The sequence below is a fragment of the Pteronotus mesoamericanus genome, unplaced genomic scaffold (genome assembly GCF_021234165.1).
Source record: "Pteronotus mesoamericanus isolate MK-2021 breed Mesoamerican mustached bat unplaced genomic scaffold, CSHL_Meso_final scaffold_651, whole genome shotgun sequence".
NCBI lineage: Eukaryota > Metazoa > Chordata > Mammalia > Chiroptera > Mormoopidae > Pteronotus > Pteronotus mesoamericanus.
This window is the reverse complement of record NW_026555325.1, coordinates 13,354,223-13,367,967: the sequence shown is the minus strand read 5'-3', so window position 1 is coordinate 13,367,967 and position 13,745 is coordinate 13,354,223. Positions and strand designations below refer to the sequence as shown.

General features: G+C 42.6%; 1 protein-coding gene across 6 annotated transcripts in view; it reads right to left on the bottom strand.

Moving 5' to 3' along the window:
* The window catches only part of LYPD6B (LY6/PLAUR domain containing 6B), a 161,057-nt gene that overhangs the window by 40,292 nt on the left and 107,020 nt on the right, over nt 1-13,745 (bottom strand). The gene's annotated exons all lie outside the window — the stretch shown is intronic.

The following is a 13,745-nucleotide window of genomic DNA, read 5'->3' as shown; positions in this document are numbered from 1 at the left end:
CCATTTTCTGGCAGTTCTGGGTGTCTTTTGTTTTGAAGTTAGTTGTGATTCCTCTTGTGGTTGTGTGAGGAGGCAAAGCATGCCTACCTACACCTCCATCTTGACTGGAAGTCCTTTTTTTTCACTTTCAATTGTGGTAAAGAAACTCTTGGAAGGAGACAGGACCAAGTAATATGAAAATCTGACACCAGTTGAGCTTCCTTGCTGCTCAGGAGGCAGATTTAGCTGAACCATTATCAGTCCTATAAACAAGCCTTGTGTACCACCTGCTGAAGGTGCTGGTTGCAGGAAGGTATAATAAAATGCCTAGCAGGTGTGAGATTTGTTCACAGAATATTAACCATCTACCCCAGCACCTTGCAGATCCCACAGCAGCACTGTCTACTGGTGACTCACAAGAAGTCCTCCCTCTAAGCCAAAAAGCAATGCCTAAGCTGTTTCTTTGGCTTTAGTCATTTACATCCATTTTGTATATAAAAAGAATAGTACTCGCTCCCAAAGAAGGTGACAGGAAATAAGAGACAGGAGGAAATGGCCAGGTAGAAGAACAGCTAAGGTACCCAATTGTAACAAACCTCTCTTTCCTGCCAGGACACTAAAAACAGAATCCCAGCCAGCTGGTGAGTTACTCCCTTAGCCAATTTGATGGCTACATATTTGATGGGAAGGGAGGTCCAACTGTTGGAAAACAAAAACTTTTCCCACCAAATGGGGAGTGGTTGGAAATGCATTTGAAGAAAACTGCCATTGTGGTGTTCCAGGTTTATCCTCTCCAGGTTGTGCCAATCAAACTGCCTCGGCTCACAGGCTTGTGGGCCATTTCTCCAACCACCATGGTGCCGGTTCCACCTGCACTCTAAAACGCTGGGCTGTACATTTGGTTCCTCATCTCCCCACACGCTATAACTGACACACCATTTTTCATGCTCTAGAAAATGCAAACGCAGCTGAACTGACGCACTTCAAATCCTCCTGAGCAATTCAACTAAAAGATGAAAGCAGATGAGTCATTTCAAAGGATGGTTGGATGTCTTAGGGCATGGGGATGGAGGGAGAGTGTGTGGGGAAGGTCCCTTTTCAGGAGAGTCATTATCGGTTTAAAGCACAGGCGCTACCTTAATTTTAAAGTTTGCAGATATGCATCCTATATGACTGCATGTGGCACCTTCAGAGTAATAATACCACTGCCTTCTGAAGACTCTAGAGGGTGGCTGTCATACGAGGGTATAGGTACCTACCAGGCAGGTCCTGTCAACTGCCTGTAGTCACCTAATTAGCCTGAATGCCCCACCAAAGCCAAAAACAGAACATAGTTTGAAAGTGACTCAAATGGTTAGAAAAAATGTCAGTACCGTTGACCCTTGAACAAAATGGACTTCAATGGCACAGGACCCTTTACATGTGGATTTAAAAAAAAATACTATAAATGTATTTTCTCTTTTTTATGATTTTCTTAATAGCATTTTCTTTTCTCTACCATACTTTATTGTAAGAATACAGTATATAATACATATACAAAATACGTGCTCATCAAATGTTTGTTATTGGTAAGGCTTCTAGTCAACAATAGGCTATTGTTAGTAAAGATTTGGGGAAGTCAAAGTTATACATGGATTTTCAAATGCACAAGGATCAGCTTCCATAAGCCCTGAGATGTTCAAGGGTCAAGTGCAGTTAACATGACCAAGTGCAAGCCGCAGGTCTAGGAGTCACGAGGTCACGGTAGCAGGCAGAGGGGCCTAGACAGGCTGGGTTGGAGTTCAGGTATAGGCTACTTATCCACAGAGGCGTTATTCCATTCTTCCATCCTTTCTAAAACTAATCATCAACTTCTTATTCAGCAAGGCCCAGCTTAAACTCTACTTGTCCATGATTTCTCCACCAGGCAGCTGTCTGATCTCTTAGACAAACTTTTACTAGGTATTATTTATTACACTGTTTTTATAAAATTCCATCTTTATTATACAAGTAATATAATTACACACACATACATGCATGTTATCAACAGAGTGCTACAATTATATATCTCTTTCTTTCACTAGACTATAAACTTTTGAAGGCAGGAAACGCATCCCATATATTAAGTACCATACTTAACACTGAAGATTCACAAATAAACATCTCTTTAAAGTTTAATAAATGTAGGTGCAGATTAGTAAGCAATTAGTTTGTGAGCAAGTAAAAAAGAAATGATTTGTAAGGTCTAAGATGGGTAAAATGAGGTAAACTATCGCTAAACCTCTCCTTCCTTTGTGGCATGGTTACCAGGCTATTAAATCAGTAGAATTCCATGTATGGCCTGGATTTGGGCAAAGCAATACATGAAAGTTTTGATTGTTGTTGGAATGATGGCAAATTATGAGCTATCAAATCATGTTTTTTTAATAGATGAGCCTCAACACTAAACAGTCTAGTAGCATGCTGCACAACTCTGTCTTTATGCCTTTTAACATCTTTATCAACTACTTGAATGAAGATAAGAAGGTTTCCTATAAAACCTACTGAGGGCACCAAGTCAGGAAAGACAACTACTATGTTTTATAATAGAATCAAGACTTGTAAAAAGACTTGGCAAATTACAATATTGAGCTGAATTTGACACAATTCTAAAGTTATGCATTCAAATTATCAAGGGTATAGGCACAGAATAACCAAAACCTTGCTAGAGAGAAATTAGTTTATATGCATTTGTTAGTAATTAAAAGCACTATGTCATATATATATTTGGGTATTCGTGTGCATATGTGTGTGTACATATTCCTCTTCACAAGTCTGATCACCTTTGGAATTTAACATTTACTTTTAATTAGGAGCCTTGTAGAACCATATACCCAGGATGATGAAGTCTAAAAACTCTGCCTTAATTGCAATATTTGAGAGCGCTACACCTGTGTGCCCAGAGAAATGAAAACTTTGATGGGAAAAGGGGGAAACTGAGAGTTAATCTTCAGCTGATAACTTTTCAGCTACTCAGAGAGGAGAAAGTTACCTTAGAAGGTAACGTCAAGAAAGCTACAGGAGATTTACCTGGGGTCCAGTTTCAAAATGCCCAACAAGGGAATGGGCTGCCTGAGAGCAATGAGCACCTCGCAATGGAATTACTCAAGTAGAAAATAGATAAGCAACCACCAATGTGGATGTGTTGCATGGATTTCTGCACTTGGAGATCAGGGTCCTTAAAGGACCATGCAGCCCCCTTCAATCCTATGGTCTTCATTGGAGCTGATGGTCGTGGGACCAGAGGGGCAGGAGATAAGACATCTCAAGTCATTCAGTTGCACCACTGAACTTGACACAATCATGTTCTGCATCAACTCAGACTTGAAATCATCTACCTGGAAAGAGTCTGCCCTTACAAACCCACATGTGGCTGAGTAGCTTTTGTGGCACATGATGACTAGCCTGAGTGAGGGCCCTGCTGTTGACACCTTAATGAAAATACACATAGAAAATGAGGCTGAAATAAGCAAAAGGGGCAAAGAGTATGGAAAAATGGGCCCGTGAGCTGCAAAGCAGGGAGCTTGGGTTGAAGACATATAACTCAGAATCTAGAGGTGTAATCGCAATGCTGTGGGCTCTCACACAGATCATTGGTTTTTACTGCAGATCCTGGGAATAAAACCGCAGAGCAAATTTCAGTGTGGAGTACGGCACAACCACTTCTTCTTCACCCCAATGGCTCCAGTGTTCTCACAGCTCTAAAGAGTGGAGGCAGCATTGAAAAAAGTATTTTCTCTTATTCGAAGCCTTTCCCTCTGATCTGTGTGTTACTGCAAAAGTGGAATTTCTCGAGTCCCCCTTTCCCTATGCCCCTGTCACCCAACAACAACAACAACAAAAACAACAAAAACAGGCTGTGGATATAGGACCAAAAATATCAAACTAAAAAAAGCCTTCTTGTAAGAAATGAGAAAAACAGAATTTCTATCCTTGAGTTACAAAAGCTGAAAGGAAAGAGGAATTTCATAGACCCAGAAAGTGATTAAATGAAGAGAAAGACCTCAAGTCTACCCAACAAGTGATAAAATATTTTATTTGTTTTTTGGTGGGTGAAAGAAAATAAATCATTAAAATGACTTTCAGAATGCCTCAAAGATAGGGGCATTAAGTGGGTCTTGGCTATAAATGTTGTAGAGAATAATAAAAGAGTTGGTTTTGTTTCCTTAGCATTTGTCTGGGTTGAGCCTTCCTATTTCAACACAGGAATCACATCCGCCACAGAGGACACATTATTGCCTTTCCACGCAGGTCCTGCCCAAGAGTCCCGGAGCAGCTCTCTCACCCATCCCAGGATTCCACTTAACACGGACCCTACAGACCTGCCATCAAACCACCGGGGCTTCAGGATCACAGTTCATTTTATTTTCTTGGTTAATAATTATTTCATATTTACCTGCTTATAAATAGGTTTTATGTGTGTATGTTTTGTTCTTATTTTTCTTAGTCCTCAGAATTCAACATGAAGAGAGCAAGGCTCCTGCCCCAAGGAAGCCAGTCTATGGGCTACAGGGCCCTGGATTAATGCTGGTGTTGTTTAATGATGTATTTCAAGGGCCTGAAGATTGAAGTAAGGTGACAGACTAGCTGTTATAAAAGCAACTGTTGATTTTATTTAAACCCAGGAAGGATTAGCTAAGAATTTGTAAAAGTGGTAGGATTTTCAACTAACCTGCAAATTTGCATCCAGCATTTTGCTTTGAATATTTTATTTTTATTTTCTGGATGCCACGCTCTCCCATGAACATGTGGTGGCTCAACTAAATCTCAAAAGACAGCTCCCTTTCAAAACTAAGTTTCTCTAGATCTATAACACATACATATATAAAAGCTTGGAAATAAATTGAATTCTGGAATGAACTGGAACAGAACACACGTGCTAATCAATATTGCTCTCTACAACTGCTCATACACTCAGTCTTATATTTGTCCTCCAAATCATATACAATAGGAGCCAAGAAGAATATTCAGAACAGTGACATGATAGGGGACAGGTAGGATTTGTAAATGGAAGCAACTCCAGCTACCTTTCCATAGCACTTGTCTATGATGGCACATGTCTTCTTAAGTGCCAAGGCTCTCTCAGCACCATCACAAGGACAAGTCTTAAAGGGGCTTTAAGATCCCCACTGAATACTCAGTGGTCAGCCTGCAGCACTAACTAAGATGGTCCAGGCAAGACGTATCCCAAAATCACCATTCATTTTCATAGCCATTACTTTGCCCTTTAGATCAACACCAGGCAGGCTGGAGGGTCTGGTTACTTATACAGTCATTCTACATTGACCATTAAGACAAGCCACTTTTGACCACGCTGGACAATATAATTTCCCAAGTGCGCTGTGGCTCCATGTCCAAGCCCTGTTTTTGTAATTCCTATTACTAAGCAGGAACCTTGGCCCTAGAGTCCACTGCCTGGAGACTCTAATTCAGCTGAAACCAATATGAGCCAGCCTGGATGACTCAGGGGGAACGGAAATGATGGGGTGAGTGATCGTTCTCTTGAAGTCACTAGTTGGGTAAAAGCAGTTGTTCATTACCTGATGGGACAAGTTTCTCAGGCTGGCCTAGAACAAAACAATAAATCAATGTCACTCTCCTCCCTAACATCTTAAAAGTCTATATTTAAAATCTTCATTTCAGCTCATAAGTCAAGGAAAACTACCCACAGAACTATGCATTTGGCCTCTGGTAATAATAGGGATCAGTGAGGTAGGGGAGAGACGTCTGAGAGGACATTTCAGGGGAAAGAAATCCTGTAAGAACACTACCTGGTTGTCTGCTCTGGGTCACTGCCTCAGTTATTTAAGGAATCCATAAAACAACGAGCACAATGACTTATTCTAATAGGGTAAGCACATATGTTAGTGAGAGAAAGTTGAAAGACTTGAAAATTGAAAACCTTTCCCTTTCAGAGTCATAACCAATCTCAGGAGCAAATCCACAAATGCATTAGGGACTCTCATTTCCTAATTAATCTGAATCTCTGTTATTTTCCATATTGCATTACTCTGATTTACCCTCTTGGGGAAGAGATGTTAAAATACTATTTCCTTGCAGTTAGTAGCCAAATAAGTTTTAAAGAGCTAATTCACAGTACAGTGGATATGTACAATACTGCATCATCATCGTCAAATTTGCTAAGAGACTAGATCTTAGCTATTCCCACTACGAAATGATAATAATGTAATGTGAGAGAGATGCGAACACTAAAATGTGAACCATATTACAATATGTAAATGTATCAAATCAAATTTATACAATGTTATATATCAAATATATTTCAATAAAAAATTTTAAAATAATGTTAATTACAGTAGTAATTAGAGTAGTAGTAGTGAATGTAGTGCTACTAAAATATAGAAAATAAACTGATTTAATAGATGGCAAGTGACTCCATTATTATTTTCCTCATATTAGAGTTCTGTTGGGTGATAGCTAAATAGGTTTATGCCATGTGTGATTTTGGCAACAATATGACAGTATATATTGCTGAGGCTCTGGAGTAAACTTAAGTAAAAAGGCTTGCCCACACACCTGATCAAAGCATACCTGAGGTTTAAATGCAAAAGAGAAGTTAGACCCCTACAAGCAGAGTATATGCTGCAGATGACATTGTCCAAACACATTCACCGTCCATTTGGTGTTGCCCCAAACACCAAATAAGATTAGTAAACACAAATCTAACATCTCAGATTTAACCATCGTTGTCTTTTCTATCCTAGCAGAGACCCACGTTTTGAGAAAGGGGGAAACACAGCTACTAAGGAGACGGGACTCCATGTTCACAGGTGAAGCATGACAAGTGATCGTGGTGAGAACAGCAGGATCATGCATAGGCGTGTCATGTTTAGACACAGAGGAAGCTTTCATCTCTACTCCAGGAAGACTTCCTGAAGAAGAAATTTTGAGAGCTGCCAAAGGTGAAATTGGAAATGCTGTGCTTTCGCTGGATTGCTGAAAACAGCCTTTCAAGAAAGAGCCACTGAGGACTACATGGAAGTTGCTGAAGTGCCTGTTGCTGGGGGCTGGAAGGTGACGACCGAACGTGCAGATGGGTAAATGTGAATTCTAACCATTTAAAATGCCTTCTCCAGCTCAGCCTTCCTTGCTGAAAGCCAACCTAAAGCAAGGTTATTTTTTTAAACTCCCTTCTGTGTTCATTGTTAAACAATCATCTTCACTGCTTAAAAAGGAAGGGCTTACACAAACTTTTCAGGTATTGTCTTCCTATAATATTGGTCATAAAATCAACAAGAATGGGGAACAATCAACCCAGCAGCCATCGGGTGGGTCCAAACCGCAGTGAATTCAAGGAAATACCAAGTCTGAATGGTCCTCTCTGGGGGACGAATAAAGCTCCCCTTCAGGGGGCACGAGAACTTCGTGTGCACGCCAGGACCCTGTGGTGAGCCAGTTTCCTAAGTGCACTAAGTCACCCAGCTCACCCCTGAGCAAGAGGCGCAGCCACCTCTCTCCTCTCTTCCCTCCTCTCTCACAGACTCATGCCCTTCTCCTGGGCACCGCCAGTGCCCCAAACAGGCAGTGTTAGCCAAAGCCAAAGGCTAACCAATGTGGATGTCTGCAAATCAAAGGTGCGGGTTTGGGCAGTCATGGCTAACCAAGCAGGAGGGAGGAAAAGGGTATGGCCAGCTGGCCAGATCCATCAAAAGAAGTAATTATGTTTATGGGGGAAAGAACAGCCCCAAAGGTCTGGGGAGACAAAGGAAACTTCCTGCCTGTGTTCTGTCCTTTAATTTTGTGCTAACGGCAGGCTGAGCGATTCAGTGCAGCTCTCTGCACTGTTTGGAGACTCTCTGCTGCAGAGGCCTGCCTGTCTGGCTTTCACGGCTATGGCAGGGGATAAACTGTCCCACCTGGTTTGAATGAGAAAAGGAAGCAATCATCCCAGAAGAAGAAAGTACTTCATATAGGTAGGACAGGATTATAAACTCTTCAAGATTAGCTGAAGTAAAAGAGACGAAGGGAAACAGAGTTCCCGCTAATATAAGAAAAACTTCCCAGGGATTTCTTGCTTGGCAATCAAAAAACCTGCCCTTGCCCTGACCACTGTGATTCAGTTTGTTGGGTGTTGTCCTACAAAGTGAAAAGTCGTGGGTTCAGTCCCCGGTCAAGGCACACACCTGGGTTGTGGGTTCAGTCCCCGGTCAGGGCATGTACGAGAGGAACCAATTGATGTTTCTCTCTCACATCGATGTTTCTCTCACTCTCTGTCTCCCTTCCTTCCTCTCTAAAAACAAATAAAATCTTTAAAAAAAACACAAAAACAAAAGAAAAGTAAGAGAGGGAGGGAAGGAGGAAAGGAGTGGAGGAAGAGAAGGAGGGAGAGAGGGGAGGGAGGGAGGGAGAGAGGGGATGAGAGGAGGGAGGGAGGGAGGAAGGAGTCAATCTGGCCTTCAGGGGAGTTGCTGGTGTGGGGAGGTGAGAGGTGACGGGAGGGACGGGGCAGGTGGCAGCATGGGTCTCCCTAACCCCACGTTCTGTCCTCTCTGGTGGGGCTGTTCATGACCAGACTGCCTCGCCTCCTGCTCAGATTCTAGCTGGAGATCACATTAGGGTGAACATGTAGGTTCTTACAGATAGAGAAGTTGTGACAAAAACCTCCCAGCAGCGCAACAGACATTGAGTCAATATAGGAGAAAGAGGCTGTCAGAAGAGGGAGGCTAGCTGGCTAGTTGTGAAGAGACAGCTATGGGATTTGATGGAGAAGAGATGCTAGGTGGCTAGAATGACTGGCCCTAAGGTGTGGTTTCTCCTCCATTCTAGTGCAAAGTCCTGAATCCAATAAATGCTTCACAGCCTTCAAACTGAGGAAGAGGCTAAGGGTCCATTACTATGTCACTGGTGCCGGGGATCACTCCATCCATGGCTGTGAGGGGGACCTTCTAAATGTCGGTAAAATGTCACTTTCCTTACATAAACCACCCGGTACTGCCTGGAGAATGGGCTGTATAAAGAAGGCTATTAACCCACATGTAAACAAAAAGCTAAATAACCACAACATTTCCTTTGGAGTTGAGTCTTGCTGATTACCCGAAGCTAAGAACAAGAGAGGCTATCTGGAAGGCTAGAGAGCACTTAATTAAATATTCTCATTCTTCAAACACCCAGCAAAAGAGAAGAGTAACACCATGACAATGGCCATGACCACCACCAGGGCCAGACACGCCCACGCATTTACATCCAGGAACATCACTCTCTGTGGCGTGGGAGAACAAGTGTCTTTATTCTCTCCAATTAGGGTGTCCTACAATGTGACCAGGCCCATTCTGGCCGCGTAGGGGTACCCAAAAAGGCTTAGTGTCCCTCTCCAAACAGCCAATCCCCCTGCCTCTCACAAACTACATAGTCCAAAGAGAACTCTCCTAAGGGCCAGGAAGAATCAGTTTCCATTCACTTGAGAGGCTTTGAGGTTAGTGCACAGACCCTGGTGCCAGTCTGCCCCGGGGGGGGGGGGAAGTCTCAGATCTGCCACTTAGTATCTTTGTGACCATGGGGGAAGTTACAGTTTTGTCACCTATAAAATGAGGATAAAAATAATACCTACTCATAAGATTTAGTAATGACCAAATGCATTGTGATATGTAAAGAACTTAAAACAGTGTTTGGCATATACTAAGAATAATATTAATATTTTTAGTTATTATTACTATCTTTATTATTATATTCTGGAGTACATGACAGAAGACGTCTCTTCCAGAACTTCTCACAGATGGGTTTGACAACACCTTCTCTACTCCAGAATAGCTTAAAGGCAAAATAAAGTAATTTTAAAATACAGTAATTTCAGATTGTTTCATATCCAAGTTAAGAGCCTATGATAAATTTTAAATGGCCATAAATTCTTGGCAGCTATTGCATTAACAGGTGAAGGCTGTTTTCAAACCCCTCCCCTGTGGGCTGGCCCTATGACATTCTTTGACCAATAGAACGTACAGTTTCCGCTCTTGCCTTCTTGCTGGGCAGCTCTGTCCTGTGAAGGAGCCTGAGCTAGCCTATTGGAGGACGAAAGCAAATGGCAGAGACCGGTTATCCCAGCTGAGGTCTCCTAGATGGCAGCATGAGTGATCCTAGGGCAGACTGGCAGAGCCCAGCCCAAATTGCTGACCCGCAGAATCCTGAGCAAATAAAATGGTTGTTGCTTTAAGAAACTAAGTTTGGGATGGTTTATTATTATGCAACAAGAGGTGACTGCTACAGAGCCCTAAACAAATGAGGCTTTTTTATCAACCACCACCCCCTGCCATGAAACCAGGCCCCTTGTCTCTTTGCCAACAGGCTTACCAACCACCACATGGTGCTTCCAAACTCCCATCTCACCCACCCAGTGGCCACCCAGGGAGGCTGCCACTGTCGGCAAATTAACTTGGCAAAAGCTAAAACTAATCAATGATCAAATCTGGAGGGATGGAGGCCGACGTTCTGCTCCAAGGTAGGTACCAAATTAGCTCTTTGCAGAGGGGGTGGTGTGGGAACACACGATGTTGTTCCTTTTAGTCTGTGATGACGATGGGGCCAGAAATGGCAAGATGTGGCCTCCTTGGAAGTAGCTTTGTACTATGGGTCTTCATTATGGCCCAGTGAAGTGCATAGATACCTTCAAGGTGTGAGCAAAGCAATTCAAGGTCAGCATCACCAGGTGAGAGTCAGGGGGAGCCAGGCAGAACCAACCCTGGAGCCCAGATACATGGCTCCAAGAATGCAGGAGGCGCCAAACGCCTTCATTTTTTTCTGCTGTTTACGGCAAGAAAATGATACATTGTAAGCTTTGGTTTTTCTGTGACCTAAGCGAAAACCCCACACCACACACAGTACAGTGGGAAAAAATACCAAGTTCCATAGATCAGTATTCTTTCATCTGTAATATGTGGGAAGAACTGGTAATCATCTTGGTAGAAAAATCACTCTGAAATATGTTATAAGAGATTTTGGAGGCTTAAAATCCCTGTCTATTATAAACAAAGTCACCACATCTAAGGGGAACGATCTTATTAATTCGATAAGTTGGATCAGCCATAGTGCTACAGGTTCTTAGACCCAAATCAGTAGTCTGTCGTGCACACATACTTGTTTGCTCATCTCCTACTTGTTGACATGTACTTTGTACTGTCTACCCTGGGAGTGTGGGCATAAGGAGAAAGTTGGGGGAGTGCACTGAAGTGGGGATGGCAAGAATTACAGAAAAGCAGCTCAGACACTTCACCTTTGGAGAGTTTATAGGCCCGGTCATCATGAAACACCAAATTCCCCGCTTGAAGCAACCCACAGTAACGCAGCTGAGCCCCACCAAAATTCCAGCATCAGCAGCAACGGATCAGGTTCTAAATCAAGAGAGTTCATAAAATTCCTGATTTCATGGAATTACAGAGCCAACGAGAGGTAAGTGGTCCACAGACAAAAATGCAAAACTGAAATAATTTACCCAAAGTTTGCAGCTGGTTTCCGTGCAGAGCCACCTCTGGGTCTCCCGGGCTCCAGGCCAGGAGGACTCCTGCCGAACCCACAGAGACCCTGCTCAAGATACAAGGTGTTTACAATGTGAGGGACTTAGACGCCCCATAATTCCAACCCAACTGTCAACAGACAGAAACTGGTGCTCCAGGCAGTGAGCAGAAGCTCTGCACCTGCTGGAGGGGAGCACCTCAAGGATACAACTTCTTGTGGAATAAAAGTAAGAGCCCTCTAACCATATACAGCATCCATTAAAATAGGCCTATGAAAGTAAAGGCACAAGAAAATACTTGTTACGTTTAAAATTCAAAACTTAAATATATAGAAACTATATATTAAATAAATATATAGTGAACAAACTATACACAAAGGGAAAGGCAATAGCTAAACACACTAATATGTTCATGACTTACAGAGCAAGCATCTTTTGAGACTGGGTGATTTTTAATCTTCATTATTTCTCCATGTTCTCTATAAGCCAAATACTCTTTCACAATGTTGAACTGCTTATATATCGTATGATGTTTTGACTACATCAGGGCAGGAGAGACAAAATGTCGATGGGTAGGTGGTCAGAGGGCAAAGGGCATGTTAGCAGGGCCAAAGGTGAACATCGAGTGGAATGCCAGCCATAAACACCCACACGCAGGTCGAAGCTGCAGCGAGGTCGCCCTCACTGAGCTGTTAGTCACTCCCCTGTCCTGCCCCTTCCCAGCGTGCCTGTCTCACTTCCAGCAACTTACCTAATCTCTTTAAATCTTACTTCCTCAACTGTAAAAGGTGGATATTAATAGGACCTTCCTCACAAGGATGCTGTGCAGATTAAGAAAGAATAATACAAATAAAATGCATAGTCTAATGCCTGGCAGAAATAGGAGCCAATAAAAATGTTAGATGTTGTGATGGTGGTGACAAAGACGATTAATATTATGTTATTATTTTTTATTACCATTGTTGTCATCGTTATTATGACTATCATGATAATGATGATGGTGTTCCTGACACTGTGTTTAATTCTATAACTAAAAAGGCATTAAGTTTCCTTGCTTTGGAAGATCACCTAACCCTCTCCCTATGTCCCATTGCTGGAATGTCACTTCCCTGATCTCCATATACTACAGGTTTATTAATAGCAGACTCTTAAATTGAAGTTACAGCTGGCACATCACCCACTATTCCCTAAGGGGTAACAATGATGACATACATATTCCTACTTGTTTTCTTGGACCTAATTAGAGTAATACCATAGCATCCTTTAAAAAAAAAAAAAAAAGGCAAGGAGGAAAGCATCTTAGTAGACATCTACAGAACAGTGCTTTGCACTTGAAACACATAATTAGCACTAACAAACACGGGTGCTAATAATTCAGCCTGCTCTTTAGACAAGAAACAGGAAGGTAAATACTGTCCAGGCCCCATCAGCTCACAATCTCACACAGCTTCCTTCGGAGGCTGCCTCCTTCACCCATCAGATGCAAGGTGGGAGGTCTGCTTGCAAGGCAGAGCCTCTGGGCTGGGAGCAGAGAGCCCACACCAGGGAGATTACTCAGCAGACCAGGCTAAGGTCCCTGAAGCATCAAAAAGGCATCCCTGCCCTGGCAAGGTGGCTCAGCTGGTTGGAGCGTCATCTCCTACACCAAAAGGCTACGGGTTCCAGGTTCCATCTTTGGTAGGGACACGCATGGGAGGTAACAAATTGATGTTTCTCTCTCTCTCTCTCTCTCTCTCTCTCTCTCTCTCTCTCTCTCTGTGTGTGTGTGTGTGTGTGTGTGTGTGTGTGTGTGTGTCTGTCTCCCACTTCCTCTCTCTCTAAATTCAGTAAACACATCCTCGGGTAAGAATCAAACCAAAAAAAAAAAAGGTTATTCCTTGGTCTTAGCAGCCTGACCTCAGAAAAGCAGATCTCAGTTTGGTTTTTCAGAGGGAATAATGGAGATGCCTTACAACTGAACCTGGTCAGCCTGTGTGTTAAGCACTGCACCTAAACCAAAAGAGCAAAATGAAGTCAAAAGCAGTCATCAGTAAAACACAACTTTAAATGTGCCCACAACGATGCTGTTGCCTCTTCCCTGTTAGAGCAACACTCTCAACCTATTTTGGATCTGGAAATATTTTCTAATCCTTAACATTTAAATGTCCTAAAATTACAAGTGCTCAATAATCAGTGCATACACTTACTAAGCAGAGTTAGCAATGCGGTTCACTTCACATACTCCCACTTTTGAGCATCACTTCCCACTCCCCAGATATTCTTACCCCCGTAACGGAGACCATGA